Source organism: Oncorhynchus kisutch, linkage group LG23 (assembly GCF_002021735.2).
Source record: "Oncorhynchus kisutch isolate 150728-3 linkage group LG23, Okis_V2, whole genome shotgun sequence".
In the NCBI taxonomy this organism is placed as follows: Eukaryota; Metazoa; Chordata; class Actinopteri; order Salmoniformes; family Salmonidae; genus Oncorhynchus; species Oncorhynchus kisutch.
Window position 1 is genome coordinate 48,553,736 of NC_034196.2, and position 18,843 is coordinate 48,572,578.

General features: G+C 45.4%; 1 pseudogene; it reads right to left on the reverse strand.

Annotated features, from left to right (window-relative positions):
* The window catches only part of LOC109880599 (interleukin-11 receptor subunit alpha-like), a 130,936-nt pseudogene that overhangs the window by 59,222 nt on the left and 52,871 nt on the right, over nucleotides 1-18,843 (reverse strand).

Consider the following 18,843-nt stretch of genomic DNA (forward strand, 5'->3'; position numbering starts at 1 on the left):
GGGACAGTGAGAGGGAAGAGGGGGAGGATAGAGGGGAGAGTGAGAGAGAGGATAGAGGGGAGAGAGAGAGAGGATAGAGGGGAGAGTGAGAGAGAGGAGGGAGGAGGATAGAGGGGAGAGTGACAGGGAGGAGGATAGAGGGGAGAGTGAGAGGGAAGAGGGGGAGGATAGAGGGGAGAGTGAGAGAGGATAGAGGGGAGAGGGAGAGGGGGGAGGGGGGAGAATAGAGGGGATAGTGAGAGGGAGGAGGATAGAGGGGAGAGTGAGAGAGGATAGAGGGAGAGTGAGAGAGAGGATAGAGGGGAGAGTGAGAGAGAGGATAGAGGGGAGAGTGAGAGAGGATAGAGCGGAGAGTGAGAGAGGATAGAGGGGAGAGTGAGAGGGGAGGAGGGGGAGGATAGAGGGGAGTGAGAGGGAGGAGGGGGAGGATAGAGGGGAGAGTGAGAGAGAGGATAGAGGGGAGAGTGAGAGAGAGGATAGAGAGGAGAGTGAGAGAGAGGATAGAGAGGAGAGTGAGAGAGAGGATAGAGAGGAGAGTGAGAGAGAGGATAGAGGGGAGAGTGAGAGGGAGGAGGGGGGAGGATAGAGGGGAGACTGAGAGGGAGGAGGGGGAGGATAGAGGGGAGAATGAGAGAGAGGATAGAGGGGAGAGAGAGAGAGGATAGAGGGGAGAGTGAGAGAGAGGAGGGAGGAGGATAGAGGGGACAGTGAGAGGGAAGAGGGGGAGGGATGAGGGAGAGCGAGTAGAGATGAGGATAGGGGAGAGAGAGAGAGGATAGAGGGGAGAGTGAGAGAGAGGAGGGAGGAGGATAGAGGGGAGAGTGAGAGGGAAGAGGGGGAGGATAGAGGGGAGAGTGAGAGGGAGGAGGGGGGAGGATAGAGGGGAGACAGAGGGAGGATAGAGGGGAGAGTGAGAGAGAGGATAGAGGGGAGAGTGAGAGAGAGGATAGAGGGGAGAGTGAGAGGGAGGAGTGAGGAGGATAGAGGGGACAGTGAGAGGGAAGAGGGGGAGGATAGAGGGGACAGTGAGAGGGAAGAGGGGGAGGATAGAGGAGACAGTGAGAGGGAAGAGGGGGGGAGGATAGAGGGGAGAGTGAGAGGGAGGAGGGGGGAGGATAGAGGGGAGAGTGAGAGGGAGGAGGGAGGAGGATAGAGGGGACAGTGAGAGGGAAGAGGGGGAGGGATAGAGGGTGAGTGAGAGAGGGAGGAGGGGGAGGATAGAGGGGGAGTGAGAGGGAGGAAGAGGGGAGAGTGAGAGGGAGGATAGAGGGGGGAGTGAGAGAGAGAGGATAGAGGGGAGAGTGAGAGAGAGGATAGAGGGGAGAGTGAGAGGGAGGAGGGGGGAGGATAGAGGGGAGAGTGAGAGAGAGGATAGAGAGGAGAGTGAGAGAGAGGATAGAGAGGAGAGTGAGAGAGAGGATAGAGAGGAGAGTGAGAGGGAGGAGGGGGGAGGATAGAGGGGAGAGTGAGAGAGAGGAGGGAGGAGGATAGAGGGGACAGTGAGAGGGAGGAGGGAGGAGGATAGAGGGGACAGTGAGAGGGAAGAGGGGGAGAATAGAGGGGAGAGGTGAGGGAGGAAGGAGAGGATAGAGGGAGTGGTAGGGGAGGGGACAGTGAGCGGGAGGAGGGAGGGAGGATTAGAGGGGAGAGTGAGAGGGAAGAGGGGAGGATAGAGGGGAGAGTGAGAGGGAGGAGGGGGAGGATAGAGGGGAGAGTGAGAGGGAGGAGGGGGAGGATAGAGGGGAGACTTACATCCTAGCCTGAGTCTGGTGGTCTGGATGAGGAGTCCCTGCTCGTCATGGCAGCTGTAGTTACCCTCGGCAGCGTGTTCTGCGTGCACGAGGACCAGATGACCGCCTGATGTCACTCGGTGCTGCCATGGCAACACAGACCTGTTCAGACGCCACTCCACTGACGTCCTAAAGAGACAAGACATCATGATGTTTATTGGTAGTCCAGGACAACTACACACAAACACAGCTCACGCACCACAAATACACAAAGCTACAGTCAGACACACAACTACAGTCACAGTACTAACAGTCAGAGAAAATAAAACAGCCACACACTAACTGCACAGGGCCAGTTAAATGGCAGGGGACAAGGCCTACTCTAAGTCAAAGGGTACTACGAACCTTAGCTCCAGGGACAAATGTCCTAAATTAAATTGACTCCCCAGTGTCACGCACTGGGAACATTACTGATATAGACTGACCCCTAGTGTATCATACCTGTCCAGCTCTGATACAGACTGACCCCTAGTGTATCATACCTGTCCAGACCCTCTAGAGAACATACTGATACAGACTGACCCCTAGTGTATCATACCTGTCCAGCTCTAATTACAGACTGACCCCTGTGTATCATACCTGTCCAGCTCTGATACAGACTGACCCCTAGTGTATCATAACCTGTCCAGCTCTATACAGACTGACCCCTGTGTATCATACCTGTCCAGTGCGTCTCTACACAGCAGCGTAACGTTGGGACCCTATCCTCCCGTACTGAACATCTGAAACTAGACAGGAGAGAGAGAGAGACATGTTAGATATTGTGTCTGCAGTGTTGTAGCTACTGTTAACAGTGGTTTAAATAGTTAGTCTCCCATCATAAGTCTTCAGTCTAGTCAGGATTTGCAAGCTACAGAACTACTGTTTGCAGCCGTATATACAGGGCCTTCAGAAAGTATTCCACACCCCTTGACTTATTCCACAGTTTGTTGTGTTACAGCCTGAATTTAAAATGGTTTAAATATGGTTTTGTTCTTACTTATCTACACACAATACCCCATAATGACAAAGTAAAGCAAATGTGTAAAAGCATTGAAAATGAAATACAGATTTATCTCATTTACATACAGCAAATATTCACACCCCTGAGTCAATACTTTGTAGAAATACCTTTGGCAGCAATGACATTTTTGAGTCATCTTGGGTATGTCTGTTTCAGCCTTGCAGTTCTTCATTTGGCAATTTTTTTTTCTCATTCTTCTTTGTAGATTTTCTCAAGCTCTGTTAAGTTAGATGGGGAGCGGTGGTGAACAGCAATCTTCAAGTCTTTCCACATACTTTCAATAAGTCTATGCTTTGGCTGGGCCACTCACACACTTTCACATTCTTGTCCTGAAGCCATTCCAGCATTGCTTTGGCTGTATGCTTGGGGTCATTGTTCTGTTGGAATGTAAATCTTCACCCCAGTCTGAAGTCGTTTGCTCTCTGAAGCAAGTTCTCATCGAGGATTTGGTTCCATTCATTGTTCCCTCTATCCTTACCAGTCTCTGAAACTGCAGCACCATGCTTCACAGTAGGGTTGGTGTTAGACGGGTGATGAGCTGTGCCTGGTTTTCTCCAGACATAGGCGTCTCTCTCTCTCTCTCTGTCTGCAGAACAGCATTGTTTGTAAACCCACAACGTTCTTCACATTTCTGCCTCAACTCCAAGAGAGCGGGATCTCTGCCATATCAATACAGGAGGGAATGTGTCCGCGTGTCTCTGTGTGTGTGTGTGTGTTGTTATCCTGATATCTGCTGGCTGGGTGAAATAGAACACTGTATAAGAACTTAATAAATACTAGAATCACTATATGAAAAAAAAATCAATTTTAATCAATTTTGAATTCAAGCTGTAACACAACAAAATGTGGAACAAGTTAAGGAATCATTTCTGAAGTTAAGGGGTAGGAATCATTTCTGAAGTTAAAGGGTAGGAATCATTTCTGAAGTTAAGGGGTAGGAATCATTTCTGAAGTTAAGGGGTAGGAATCATTTCTGAAGTTAAGGGGTAGGAATCATTTCTGGAGTTAAGGGGTAGGAATCATTTCTGAAGTTAAGGGGTAGAAATCATTTCTGAAGTTAAGGGGTGGGAATCATTTCTGAAGTTAAGGGGTGGGAATCATTTCTGAAGTTAAGGGGTGGGAATCATTTCTGAAGTTAAGGGGTAGGAATCATTCTGAAGTTAAGGGTAGGAATCATTTCTGAAGTTAAGGGGGTAGGAATCATTTCTGAAGTTAAGGGGTAGGAATCATTTCTGAAGTTAAGGGGTAGGAATCATTTCTGAAGTTAAGGGGTAGGAATCATTTCTGAAGTTAAGGGGTAGGAATCATTTCTGAAGTTAAGGGGTAGGAATCATTTCTGAAGTTAAGGGGTAGGAATCATTTCTGAAGTTAAGGGGTAGGAATCATTTCTGAAGTTAAGGGGTGGGAATCATTTCTGAAGTTAAGGGGTGGGAATCATTTCTGAAGTTAAGGGGTGGGAATCATTTCTGAAGTTAAGGGGTGGGAATCATTTCTGAAGTTAAGGGGTAGGAATCATTTCTGAAGTTAAGGGGTAGGATTCATTTCTGAAGTTAAGGGGTAGGAATCATTTCTGAAGTTAAGGGTTAGGAATCATTTCTGAAGTTAAGGGGTAGGAATCATTTCTGAAGTTAAGGGGTAGGAATCATTTCTGAAGTTAAGGGGTATGAATCATTTCTGTAGGCCCTGTAGGTAGCTGGGTCTGTTACTCAGAATAGAATACAGTGGGGCTGATGGATTTAGTTGCTCCAACTGGACCAGTCTGTTACTCAGAACAGAATACAGTAGGGCTGATGGGTTTAGTTGCTCCAACTGGACCAGTCTGTTACTCAGAACAGAATACAGTAGGGCTGATGGGTTTAGTTGCTCCAACTGGACCAGTCTGTTACTCAGAACAGAATACAGTGGGGCTGATGGGTTTAGTTGCTCCAACTGGACCAGTCTGTTACTCAGAACAGAATACAGTAGGGCTGATGGGTTTAGTTGCTCCAACTGGACCAGTCTGTTACTCAGAACAGAATACAGTGGGGCTGATGGGTTTAGTTGCTCCAACTGGACCAGTCTGTTACTCAGAACAGAATACAGTAGGGCTGATGGGTTTAGTTGCTCCAACTGGACCAGTCTGTTACTCAGAACAGAATACAGTAGGGCTGATGGGTTTAGTTGCTCCAACTGGACCAGTCTGTTACTCAGAACAGAATACAGTAGGGCTGATGGGTTTAGTTGCTACAACTGGACCAGTATGTTATTCAGAACAGAGTTCTGGTTACCCTCAATGGTCTATATCTCTGATTGGGTGTTGATGGTAGACAGGGCAGGATGGGTAATAGCTATGGGTAGTAGTTAGGGTAGGGGGTAGGGGTCAAACTTCAGAGTTTAGGGTTACCTTCATTGGTCCATATCTCTGATAGGGTGTTCACGGAGGAGGAGGAAAGGAGGAGGAGGAGACCAATGACTATCAGACCACCGGGACAGGACACAAGACCGGGCATCTGGGGAGAGACAGAGAGACAACCTGAGGACATAAGATGAGACCGGGCATCTGGGGAGAGACAGAGAGACAACCTGAGGACATGAGACGAGACCGGGCATCTGGGGAGAGACAGAGAGACAACCTGAGGACATGAGACGAGACCGGGCATCTGGGGAGAGACAGAGAGACAACCTGAGGACAGGACACGAGACCGGGCATCTGGGGAGGGACAGAGAGACAACCTGAGGACATGAGACGAGACCGGGCATCTGGGGAAAGACAGAGCTACAACCTGAGGACATGAGATGAGACCGGGCATCTGGGGAGAGACAGAGAGACAACCTGAGGACCGGACACGAGACCGGGCATCTGGGTAGAGACAGAGAGACAACCTGAGAGAGACATCACTACTGTCAGAACCAATAACACTGCGGCTCTCTGTCAATCAAATCAGCTCCAACAATCCAAACGAGGAGATGATGATTGGTGTTGGGAATTAACAGTCCAGATTGAACCTATCATTATCTCATTACAACAATCCAGATTGAATATACCATTATCTCATTTCACTAATGACACTTTAATAGGAGAAGGAAGCCCAGGTTAGAGTCTGAGTGTTACAGAGAGACAGAGAGAGAGAGAGAGACCGAGAGAAAGAGGGAGAGAGAGAGAGCTTCTTCCACTTTCCCCAACGCACAAGTGGTTATCTCCACCCTGCCACCATACAGCGGGTGAATGCAACATGTCTACCTGGTCCACTACTCCACCCTAGACTGAACAGCCTTTATGACCAGGTCCACCTGCAAGGCCCAACGCAGGAGATGAGAAGCAGGTACAGGGAGTGAACCATTTCATATAGATGGACATGCAACGGAACAGGAACAGCGTCTGGACATAAACACTACAAACAATGCTAGGACAGGGAACAACCCAGAGGAGCAGACATATACACAGGTACAATCAGCGCAGCTGCACGTAATGACGGTAACAGTGCGTATGATGACGGGTAGCCTGGTGCCCTCAAGCGCCAGGGAGGGGGAGCGGGAGCAGGCGTGACAGCACCTCTTCAAGGCATCAATCAGGACCCTGAAGTTTATCACAATAAAACCGCAGCCCTAACACCTCACGCAACAGAGCAACAGACACCCTGCCCAGACCAGGGAGACACTCTCCCAGACCTGCAAGACCCCCCCCCCCCCCTCTCCCGAAGGACCTGCACCGAGAGAACCCACGCCAAGAGGACCTACACCCAGACCCCAGCATCACCAGCCACAGCCCAACTAGCTGAGACCGCCCCAAGCAAACCCTGGCCACATCCTATATAGGCCCCCACGAATCAGACCTATGCCCCTTCTGCCCCGCCCCCATGCCAAGGACCTCAACATGACAGCAGGACATATATGCCCAGGCTGTGATCAGAGCAACAGGCCCAACCCCCTCTATTACACCCACGCAAGCCCCATCCTGCAACCTAAGAGGTATGTATCAGATGCTCAACATGATCTGCTCACCTACTGTAATGGTCTGATCCTGTAATGTTCTGGCTAGAAATGAATAAGGAAATGATCTCAACAGAGAAATATTTATTCCTTTGTGCTACCTAAAGTATTCAGACCACTTGACTTTTCCCACATTACGTTACAGCCTTATTCTAAAATAGATTTATCAATGTATTTCCTCATTAATCTACACAATACCCCCATAATGACATCACAATACCCCATAATGACATCACAATACCCCATAATGACATCACAATACCCCATAATGACATCACAATACCCCCATAATGACATCACAATACCCCATAATGACATCACAATACCCCATAGTGTCAAAGCAAAAACAGGCTTTTAGAATGTTAGTATTAAAAACCCAGAAATATCAAAAGTATTCAGACCCCTTCCCTTAAGCCACATTTTGTTACATTACAGCCTTATTCTAAAATATATATTTTTTTAATTCCCTGATTTATTTACACACAATACCTCATAATGACATCAAAATACCACATAATGACAAAGTGAATACAGGATTTTAGAAAGTTTTGCAAATACATTACAAATCTGAAATCTAAATTTCTGAAATCTCATTACATAAGTATTCAGACCCTATTTTATGAGACTCGAAATTTAGCTCAAGTGCATCCTGTTTCCATTGATCATCCTTTTTCATTTTATTTCACCTTTATCTAACCATGTAGGCCAGTTGAGAACAAGTTCTCATTAACAACTGCGACCTGGTCAAGATAAAGCAAAGCAGTGTGACACAGACAACAACACAGAGTTACACATGGAGTAAACAATAAACAAGCCAATAACACAAACAGGTCAATGACACAGTAGAAAAAGAAAGTCTATATACAGTGTGTGCAAAAGGCATGAGGAGGTAGGCAATAAATAGGCCATAGGAGCGAATGATTACAATTTAGCACTGGATTAACACTGGAGTGATAAATGATCAGATGATGATATGCAAGTAGAGATACTGGTGTGCAAAAGAGCAGAAAAGTAAATAAATAAAAACAATATGGGGATGAGGTAGGTAAAAATGGTACATTGGGTGGGCTATTTACCGATGGACTATGTACAGCAGCAGCGATCGGTTAGCTGCTCAGATTGCAGATGTTTAAAGTTGGTGAGGGAAATAAAAGTCTCCAACTTCAGCGATTTTTGAAATTCGTTCCAGTCACTGGCAGCAGAGAACTGGAAGGAAATGTGGCCACATGAGGTGTTGGCTTTGGGGGTGATCAGTGAGATATACCTGCTGGAATGTGTGCTACGGGTGGGTGTTGTTATCATGACCAGTGAACTGGGATCAGGCGGAGCTTTACCTAGCATAGACTTATAGATGACCTGGAGCCAGTGGGTCTGGCGAATAATATGTAGCGAGGGCCAGGCGACTAGAGCATACAGGTCGCAGTGGTGGGTGGTATGAGGTGATTTGGTAACAAAATGGATGGCACTGTGATAGACTACATCCAGTTTGGTGAGTAGAGTATTGGAAGCAATTTTGTAGATGACGTCGCCAAAGTCGAGGATCGGTAGGATAGTCAGTTTTACTAGGGTAAGTTTGGCGGCGTGAGTGAAGGAGGCTTTGTTGCGGAATAGAAAGCCGACTCTTGATTTGATTTTCGATTGGAGATGTTTGATATTAGTCTGGAAGGAGAGTTTACAGGCTAGCCAGACACCTAGGTATTTATAGTTGTCCACATATTCTAGGTCAGAACCGTCCAGGGTGGTGATGCTAATCGGGCGGGCGGGTGCGGGCAGCGAACAGTTGAAAAGCATGCATTTGGTTTTACTAGCGTTTAAGAGCAGTTGGAGGCCACGGAAGTAGTGTTGTATGGCATTGAAGCTCGTTTGGAGGTTAGTTAACACAGTGTTCAAGAAAGGGCCAGAAGTATACAGAATGGTGTCGTCTGCGTAGAGGTGGATCAGGGAATCACCAGCAGCAAGAGCGACATCATTGATATATACTGAGAAAAGAGTCGGCCTGAGAATTGAACCCTGTGGAACCCCAATGGAGACTGCCAGAGGTCCGGACTACAAGTCCTCCGATTTGACACACTGAACTCTGTCTGCAAAGTAGTTGGTGAACCAGGCGAGGCAGTCATTAGAAAAACCAAGGCTATTGAGTCTGCCGATAAGAATATGGTGATTGACAGAGTCGAAAGCCTTGGCAAGGTCGATGAAGACGGCTGCACAGTGCACAGTACTGTCTTTTATTTATGAGGTTATGATATCGTCTAGTATCTTGAGCGTGGCTGAGGTGCACCCATGACCAGCTCTGAAACCAGATTGCATAGCGGAGAAGGTATGGTGGGATTCAAAATGGCCGGGGATCTGTATGTTAACTTGGCTTTCGAAGATTTTAGAAAGGCAGGGCAGGATGGATATAGGTCTGTAACAGTTTGGGTCTAGGGTGTCATCCCCTTTGAAGAGGGGGATGACCGCGTCAGCTTTCCAATCTTTAGGGATCTCGGACGATACGAAAGAGAGGTTGAACAGGCTGGTAATAGGGGTTGCAACAATGGTGGCGGATAGTTTTAGAAAGAGAGGGTCCAGATAGTCTAGCCCGGCTGATTTGTACGAGTCCAGGTTTTGCAGCTCTTTCAGAACATCTGCAGTCTGGATATGGGTGAAGGAGAAGCTGGGGAGGCTTGGGCAAGTAGTTGCGGGGGGGGGGTTTTCATGGATTTATCAGTGGTGACAGTGTTACCTAGCCACAGTGCAGTGGGCAGCTGGGGGGAGGTGCTCTTGTTCTCCATGGACTTTAGTGTCCCAGACTATCTAGGATGGTGAGGAAATTACTTTTAAAGAATGACCAGGCATCCTCCACTGACGGGATGAGGTCAATATCCTTCCAGGATACCCGGGCCAGGTCGATTAGAAAGGCCTGCTCGCAGAAGTGTTTTAGGGAGCGTTTGACAGTGATGAGGGGTGGTCGTTTGACTGCGGGCCCATAGCGGATACAGGCAACGAGGCAGTGATCGCTGAGATCCTGATTGAAATCAGCAGAGGTGTATTTGGAGGGCAAGTTGGTCAGGATAATGTCTATGAGGGTGCCCATGTTTACGGATTTAGGGTTGTACCTGGTGGGTTCCTTGATTATTTGTGTGACATTGAGGGCATCTAGCTTAGATTGTAGGACTGCCGGGGTGTTAAGCATTTCCCAGCTTAGGTCACCTAACAGAACAAACTCTGAAGCTAGATGGGGGCGATCAATTCACAAATGGTGTCCAGGGCACAGCTGGGAGCGGAGGGGGGTCGATAGCAGGCAGCAACAGTGAGAGACTTATTTCTGGAAAGGTTGATTTTTAAAATTAGAAGTTCAAACTGTTTGGGTATAGACCTGGAAAGTATGACATAACTTTGCAGGCTCTCTCTGCAGTAGATTGCAACTCCTCCCCCTTTGGCAGTTCTATCTTGACGGAAAATGTTGTAGCTGGCTATGGAAATCTCAGAATTGTTGGTGGCCTTCCTAAGCCAGGATTCAGACATGGCAAGGACATCAGGGCTTGGATTACCGACCTCTGCCTGCCTTGACCTGTCTATTGCCCCTGTCGGAATATTAAATTGTTTATTCAACGTGGATGTGGGTCTTACCTTTATACCTGATAGATGAGGGGGAAAAACAATTGAATCCATTTTAGAATAAGGCTGTAATGTAACAAAATGTGGAAAAAAATCAAGGGGTCTGAATACTTTCCAAATGCATATATCAACAAATTGTCTAGGGCACTAGAACAGTCTGCAGCACCCGGCCTCACCCTACTAGAATCTGAAGTCAAAAGTTGACTGTTTGCTGACGATCTGGTGCTTCTGCCCAACCAAGGAGGGCCTACAGCAGCACCTAGATCTTACGCACAGACCTGGGCCCTGACAGTGAATCTCAGTAAGACAACAAATAATAGTGTTCCAAAAAAGGTCCAATTGCCAGGACCAAAAATACAAATTCCATCTATACACAGTTGCCCTAGAGCACACAAAAAACTACACCTACCTCGGCTAAACATCAGCACCACAGGATATTTCCACAACGCTGTAAAAATTCTGAGAGACATGGCAAGAAGGGCCTTTTACGCCATCAAAAGGAAAATAGAATTCGACATCCCAATCAGGATCTGGCTAAAAATACTTGAATCAGTTATAGAACCAATTGCCCTTTATGTTTGTGAGGTCTGGGGTTCGCTCACCAACCAAGAATTAACAAAATGGGACAAACACCAAATTGAGACTCTGCAAAAACATCCTCTGTGTATAACTTAAAACACCCAATAATGCATGCAGAGCAGAATTAGGGCGATTAGCGCTAATTATCAAAATCCAGAAAAGAGACGTTAAATTCTACAACCACCTAAAAGGGAGCAATTCCCAAACCTTCCATAACAAAGCCATCACATACAGAGAGATGAACCTGGAGAAGAGTCCCCTAAGCAAGCTGGTCCTGGGGCTCTGTTCACAAACACAAACATACCCCACAGAGCCCCAGGACAGCAGCACAATTAGACCCAAACAAATCCTGAGAAAACTAAAAGACACATTGGAAAGAAAAAGAATTGACCAAAAAACTGAGCAAACTGGAATGTTATTTGGCCATAAACAGAGAGGACACAGTGGCAGAATACCTGACCACTGTGACTGACCCAAACTTAAGGAAAGCTTTGACTATGTACAGACTCAGTGAGCATAGCCTTGCTATTGAGAAAGGCTGCCGTAGGCAGACCTGGCTCTCAAGAGAAGACAGGCTATGTGCACTCTGCCCATAAAATGAGGTGCACTTCCTAACCTGCTGCAAATGTATGACCATATTAGAGACACATATTTCCCTCAAATTACACAGATCCACAAAGAATTTCAAAACAAATCCAAATTTAATAAACTCCCTTACTGTATCTACTGGGTGAAATACCACAACTGTGCCATCACAGCAGCAAGATTTGTGACCCGTTTCCACAAGAAAAGGGCAACCAGTGAAGCAAACACCATTGTAAATACAACCCATAATTATTTATTTTCCCTTTTGTACATCATTACAACACTGCATATATGGCCAGCAGCATACCACCCTGCATACCACTGCTGGCTTGCTTCTGAAGCTAAGCAGGGTTTGTCCTGGATGGGAGACCAGATGCTGCTGGAAGTGGTGTTGGAGGGCCAGTAGGAGGCACTCTTTCCTCTGGTCTAAATAATAATATATATATTTTTTAAATGTCCCAATGCCCCATGGCAGTGATTGGGGACACTGCCCTGTGTAGGGTGCCGTCTTTCGGATGGGATGTTAAACTGGTGTCCTGACTCGCTGAGGTCATTAAAGATCCCATGGGACTTATTGTAAGAGTAGGGGTATTAACCCCAGTGTCCTGCCTAAATTCCCAAGCTGGCCATCAAACCGGTCACCTTTTTTTTTTGTTGTGTTTTTTTAACCTTTATTTTACTAGGCAAGTCAGTTAAGAACAAATTCTTATTTTTAATGACGGCCTAGGAACAGTGGGTTAACTGCCTGTTCAGGGGCAGAACGGCAGATTTTGTACCTTGTCAGCTCGGGGATTTGAACTGAAACAGCAGAATCCAGTCATTTGAAGGGGTGTCCACATACTTTTGTATATATAATGTACACAATTACATTGTGCATGTTCATTTATATAGAACATTATATTCAACATGTCCTCACCAGGGATTTGAACTCACAACCTCTTGGTTCACAGCGTTCCGATCTTTCTGCCATGTCTGGGTCAATGACTGATTTCACCTGCATTGATACACTTTGCACAATATCAGCTATGTTGAAAGAATACTCAAGAAAAACTATTGCATTTATCATAGCGGTTAAGGAGTAACATTAAAACAGAGAACTAAGCACCACCAACATTAAGGTACATTTCAGTTGGTCCAGAACAGAGCAGAACGGTTGGACCCTTAAATATACACATGAGGGCATCAATAAAACATACATTTCTCCTGGCTCAAAGTAGAGAAGAAAGTGACTGCATCACTACCTGTATTTGTCAGAGGTATTAATGTGTTGAATGCACCTAACTGTCTGTTCAAAACAGCTAACAGTCAGCTCAGACAGCCATACATACCCCAAAAGACATGCCACCAGAGGTCTCTTCACAGTCCCCAAGTCCAGAACAGACTCTGGGAAACACACAGTACTACATAGAGCCATGACTACATGCACTTGGCAGCAGCTAATTGGGATCCTAATAAGACAACTATACTGAAAATAAATCAAATTAGTAAATTAAATGAGTAAATCAAATCAATGAGAGACTAGTCAGACGAACTGTTAATTGACCCCAGATTTGGTGGAAAGCAGGAAGATCGGAATGCCAGAATACCATTTAACAGAGAAATGCATTCTGGTCCCAGATCGGTTAGTTCTCTGGCCAACTCCACTGCTCAATGTTAAACTATGTTTGGCATGGCAATATGAGTGACAAGGACTTGGGCTCCCGATTGGTGCAGCGGTCTAAGGCACCGCATCTCAGTGCAAGAAGCGTCACTACTTGAACCTGGTTCAAATCCAGGCTGTATCACAACCGGCTGTGATTGGGAGTCCCAAAGGGCGGCGGCACATCGTTGTCCAGGTTTGGCTGGGGTAGGCCGTCATTGTAAACAATAATTTATTCCCTAACGGAGTTTCCTAGTTAAATAAAGGTCAAAACAAAACAAAAAAATGACTGACACTCAGACTAGGAAAAACATGTGCCAAGTGTTGTCATCATCTACCAATAGCCAGTATTTCTATTGGCTTATCACAGTGTTCTGATCTCACATGGTGTTGCTACATGCAGCACTGAGGTACTGTTCCTGAAGCTACCCATTGAGACCCCTCTGTCTATTTCTCTCTCTATATCAATTCAATAGGCTTTATTGGCATGGGAAACACATGTTAACATTGCCAAAGCAAGAGAAATAGACAAACAAAAGGGATTTTTTCTTTTAGTTTCAATAACAGTAAACATTACACTCACCAAAGTGCCAAAGGAATAGAGACATTTCAAATGTCATATAATGGTTATAATGATGTGCAAAAATAATATAGGCATTTCAAATGTTATATTTAATAAATCCTCTACGGGATCGGTTGAGATTCAAATGTCATGCTAATCACATTAGAGCATGTAAGTAACATCAACCTTTCCAGGACATAGACATGTCGTATATGGGCAGAAAGCTTACATAATTGTTCATCTAACTGCACTGTCCAATTTACAGAAGCTATAACAGTGAAAGGATACCATGCTATTGTTTGAGGAGAGTGCACAACAACAAAACACGTATCACAGCAACTGGCTTCATACATTCACCTCTGAAGGTAAATAATGTACTTACAGTAATCTGGCTTCAGTCAATAGACTACAAGTCAATGGAGTTACACTAATATATACTCACTGTTCAGATAGAGACTGGGTAACTAGTACTAATATATACTCACTGTTCAGATAGAGACTGGGTAACTAGTACTAATATATACTCACTATTCAGATAGAGACTGGGTAACTAGTACTAATATATACTCACTATTCAGATAGAGACTGGGTAACTAGTACTAATATATACTCACTGTTCAGATAGAGACTGGGTAACTAGTACTAATATATACTCACTGTTCAGATAGAGACTGGGTAACTAGTACTAATATATACTCACTATTCAGATAGAGACTGGGTAACTACCACTAATATATACTCACTGTTCAGATAGAGACTGGGTAACTAGTATTAATATATACTCACTGTTCAGATAGAGACTGGGTAACTAGTATTAATATATAATCAATGAGAGGCGATCTGACTCAGGAGAGGCGATCTGACTCAGGAGAGAAGTTCTGACTCAGGAGAGAAGTTCTGACTCAGGAGAGAAGTTCTGACTCCAGAACCAGAGAGGTGTTCTGACTCCAGAACCAGAGAGGTGTTCTGACTCCAGAACCAGAGAGGTGTTCTCACTCCAGAACCATAGAGGTGTTCTGACTCAGGAGAGGTGTTCTGACTCAGGAGAGGTGTTCTGACTCCAGAACCAGAGAGGCGTTCTGACTCCAGAACCAGAGAGGCGTTCTGACTCCAGAACCAGAGAGGCGTTCTGACTCCAGAACCAGAGAGGCGTTCTGACTCCAGAACCAGAGAGGCGTGCTGACTCCAGAACCAGAGAGGCGTTCTGACTCCAGAACCAGAGAGGCGTTCTGACTCCAGAACCATAGAGGCGTTCTGACTCAGGAGGAGGCGTTCTGACTCAGGAGGAGGCGTTCTGACTCAGGAGGAGGCGTTCTGACTCCAGAAGCGGAGAGGCGTTCTGACTCCAGAAGCGGAGAGGCGTTCTGACTCCAGAAGCGGAGAGGCGTTCTGACTCCAGAAGCGGAGAGGCGTTCTGACTCCAGAAGCGGAGAGGCGTTCTGACTCCAGAAGCGGAGAGGCGTTCTGACTCCAGAAGCGGAGAGGCGTTCTGACTCCAGAAGCGGAGAGGCGTTCTGACTCCAGAACCGGAGAGGCGTTCTGACTCCAGAACCGGAGAGGCGTTCTGACTCCAGAACCGGAGAACGGTTCTGACTCCAGAACCGGAGAACGGTTCTGACTCCAGAACCGGAGAACGGTTCTGACTCCAGAACCGGAGAACGGTTCTGACTCCAGAACCGGAGAGGCGTTCTGACTCCAGAACCGGAGAGGCGTTCTGACTCCAGAACCGGAGAGGCGTTCTGACTCCAGAACCGGAGAGGCGTTCTGACTCCAGAACCGGAGAGGCGTTCTGACTCCAGAACCGGAGAGGCGTTCTGACTCCAGAACCGGAGAGGCGTTCTGACTCCAGAACCGGAGAACGGTTCTGACTCCAGAACCGGAGAGGCGTTCTGACTCCAGAACCGGAGCGGCGTTCAGAACCAGAGAGGTGTTCTGACTCAGGAGGAGAGAGTGGACCTGGCAAGCTGCTACACATTCCCTGGATAAGCAGAGAATAGACAGACGGACGGACAGACTTTAAATACAGGGCAGGACAGAGGTTGTAATATGTATGTATTGGGTTCTGCTGTGTTTAATCCTGACACACTGCACTTTATCACAGCTTTGATATTTAAAATATATTACTGGAAGTCCTAAAGAAAAAGATCAACATACATCGTTAAAATCAAGGACAAAACCGCACAAATCAATGAAACAATGACGTACCATAAACTGTGTGACTGATAGTCAATGTCATGCAGTCAATCCCTGTACCTACAGTATAAAATCCAGCTGTTCTTGACAACCTCAGGCAAACAGACCACAGCTTTGGTGTTTTTAGAATAACACACATTATTGGACTTGGACGTTCTAAAGTTAAAGATAAAACTACTACTACCATCAAGGACAAAGCAGCCCAAAGCAGTGTCATGCAGTCAATCCCTGCACCTAAAGTTAGAATGTCCCAATCTGTGCTTTACACCCACAGAGCAAACAGGACATCAGAGTGATCTGAAGTCTAAACCCAACACTGAGGGAAGGATAGTTTCCTCTAACAGGACATCAAGGTGATCTGAAGTCTAAACCCAACACTGAGGGAAGGATGGTTTCCTCTAACAGGACATCAAGGTGATCTGAAGTCTAAACCCAACACTGAGGGAAAGCAGGTTTCCTCGAACAGATCGTGAAGCAGATTACATTAAGTAGCCCTTTCCTGCAGTCAGATGACCTAGGGGCCTCACGGGTGGACTGATACTAATATTTTCCATCATTTCATAATTCATTAAACATATTTTTTTTCACGTAAAAAATACGGTGTTTCTATGTCAAATGGTTTTGTTGTAAAGTGGCAAGAAAGAGTATGTGAACTACGTATGTGAATTACCTGGAATTCTGCATAAATTGGTCATGTAATTTGATCTGATCTTCATCTAAGTCTCAACAATAGACAAACACAGTGTGCTTAAACTAATAACACACAAAATATTGTATTTTTCTTGTCTATATTGACTACATCGTTTAAACATTCAGTGTAGGTTGGAAAAAGCATGTGAACCCCTAGGCTAATGACTTCTCCAAAAGCTAATTGGAGTCAGGAGTCAGCTAACCTGGAGTCCAATCAATGAGATGAGATTGGAGATGTTGGTTAGAGCTGCCTAGCCCGTTAAAAAAACTCTGTGAGTTTGCTATTCACGAGAAGCAGTGCCTGATGTGAACCATGCCTCGAACAAAAGAGATCACAGAAGACCTAAGATTAAGAATTGTTGACTTGCATAAAGCTGGAAAGGGTTGAAAAGTATCTCTAAAAGCCTTGATGTTCATCAGTCCAAAGTAAGACAAACTGACTATAAATGAAGAAAGTTCAGCACTGTAGCTACTCTCTCTAGGAGTGGCCGTGCAAAGATGACTGCAAGAACACATCGCAGAATGCTCAATGAGGTTAAGAAGAATCCTAGAGTGTCAGCTAAAGACTTACAACAATCTCTGGAACATGTTAACATCTCTGTTGACGAGTCTATGATACGTAAAACACTAAACAAGAAAGGTGTTCATGGGAGGACAACACAGAAAAAGCCACTGCTGTCCAAAAAACATGCACGTCTGAAGTTTGCTGCTTTGCTCCCTCAGGGTCTGGACAGCTTGCTATCATCGACGGAAAAATGAATTCCCAAGTTTATCATGACATTTTTCAGAAGAATGCAAGGCTATCTGTCCGCAAATTTTATTACCAATTTACGCAGAAATCTGGGTATTTCCGAAGGGTTTCAGATACTTTGTCTTGCCACTGTATTTCAGTCTCCTGTGAAGTACATAAAGTGTAATATTGGGATGCAAACTCCAAATTGAATACATTTCTACTCTATATCTGTCATGGTTCAGCTGTCTTTCTGTTAAGCCCATAACCATGTGAGGTGGATACTATACTGTAACCGGGCTACTATAGAGCCATCAGGAGCACAGACTAGAACCAGGCTACTATAGAGCCATCAGTAGTACAGACTAGAACCAGGGTCCTATAGAGCCATCAGTAGTAGACTAGAACCAGGCTACTATAGAGCCATCAGTAGTACAGACTAGAACCAGGCTACTATAGAGCCATCAGTAGTACAGACTAGAACCAGGCTACTATAGAGCCATCAGTAGTACAGACTAGAACCAGGCTACTATAGAGCCTTGCATCCCAATATTACACTAGTAGTCCAGGTGATCAAACTAACACCAGACTATATAACTGGTCAGTAGTCCAGGTGATCAAACTAACACCAGACCATATAACTGGTCAGTAGTACAGTTGATCAAACTAACACCAGACTATATAACTGGTCAGTAGTCGAGGTGATCAAACTAACACCAGACCATATAACTGGGCAGTAGTACAGGTGATCAAACTAACACCAGTCTATATAACTGGGCAGTAGTACAGGTGATCAAACTAACACCAGACCATATAACTGGGCAGTAGTACAGGTGATCAAACTAACACCAGACTATATAACTGGTCAGTAGTCCACACACAGACACGCACACATTGTAATGTCATGGTACTCTGAATTTTATTCTGATGTGGTATTAATGTAATAATGTATTAATGCAATAATGTATTAATGTATTTATGTAATAATGTAATAATGCATTAATGTAATAATGCAATAATGTATTAATGTAATAATGTAATAATGTAATAATATATTAATGTAGTAATGTATTAATGCAATAATGTATTAATGCAATAATGTATTGTATTGTTTTATTGATGAATTTCTAACCCTGTTTTGTCCCCAGGAAGAGTAGCTGCTGCCTTGTTGAGGTATAACTGTTCTAACCCTGTTTTGACCCCAGGAAGAGTAGCTGCTGCCTTGTTGAGGTATAACTGTTCTAACCCTGTTATGACCCCAGGAAGAGTAGCTGCTGCCTTGTTGAGGTATAACTGTTCTAACCCTGTTATGACCCCAGGAAGAGTAGCTGCTGCCTTGTTGAGGTATAACTGTTCTAACCCTGGTTGTCCCCCAGGAAGAGTAGCTGCTGCCTTGTTGAGGTATAACTGTTCTAACCCTGGTTGTCCCCCAGGAAGAGTAGCTGCTGCCTTGTTGAGGTATAACTGTTCTAACCCTGGTTGTCCCCCAGGAAGTGTAGCTGCTGC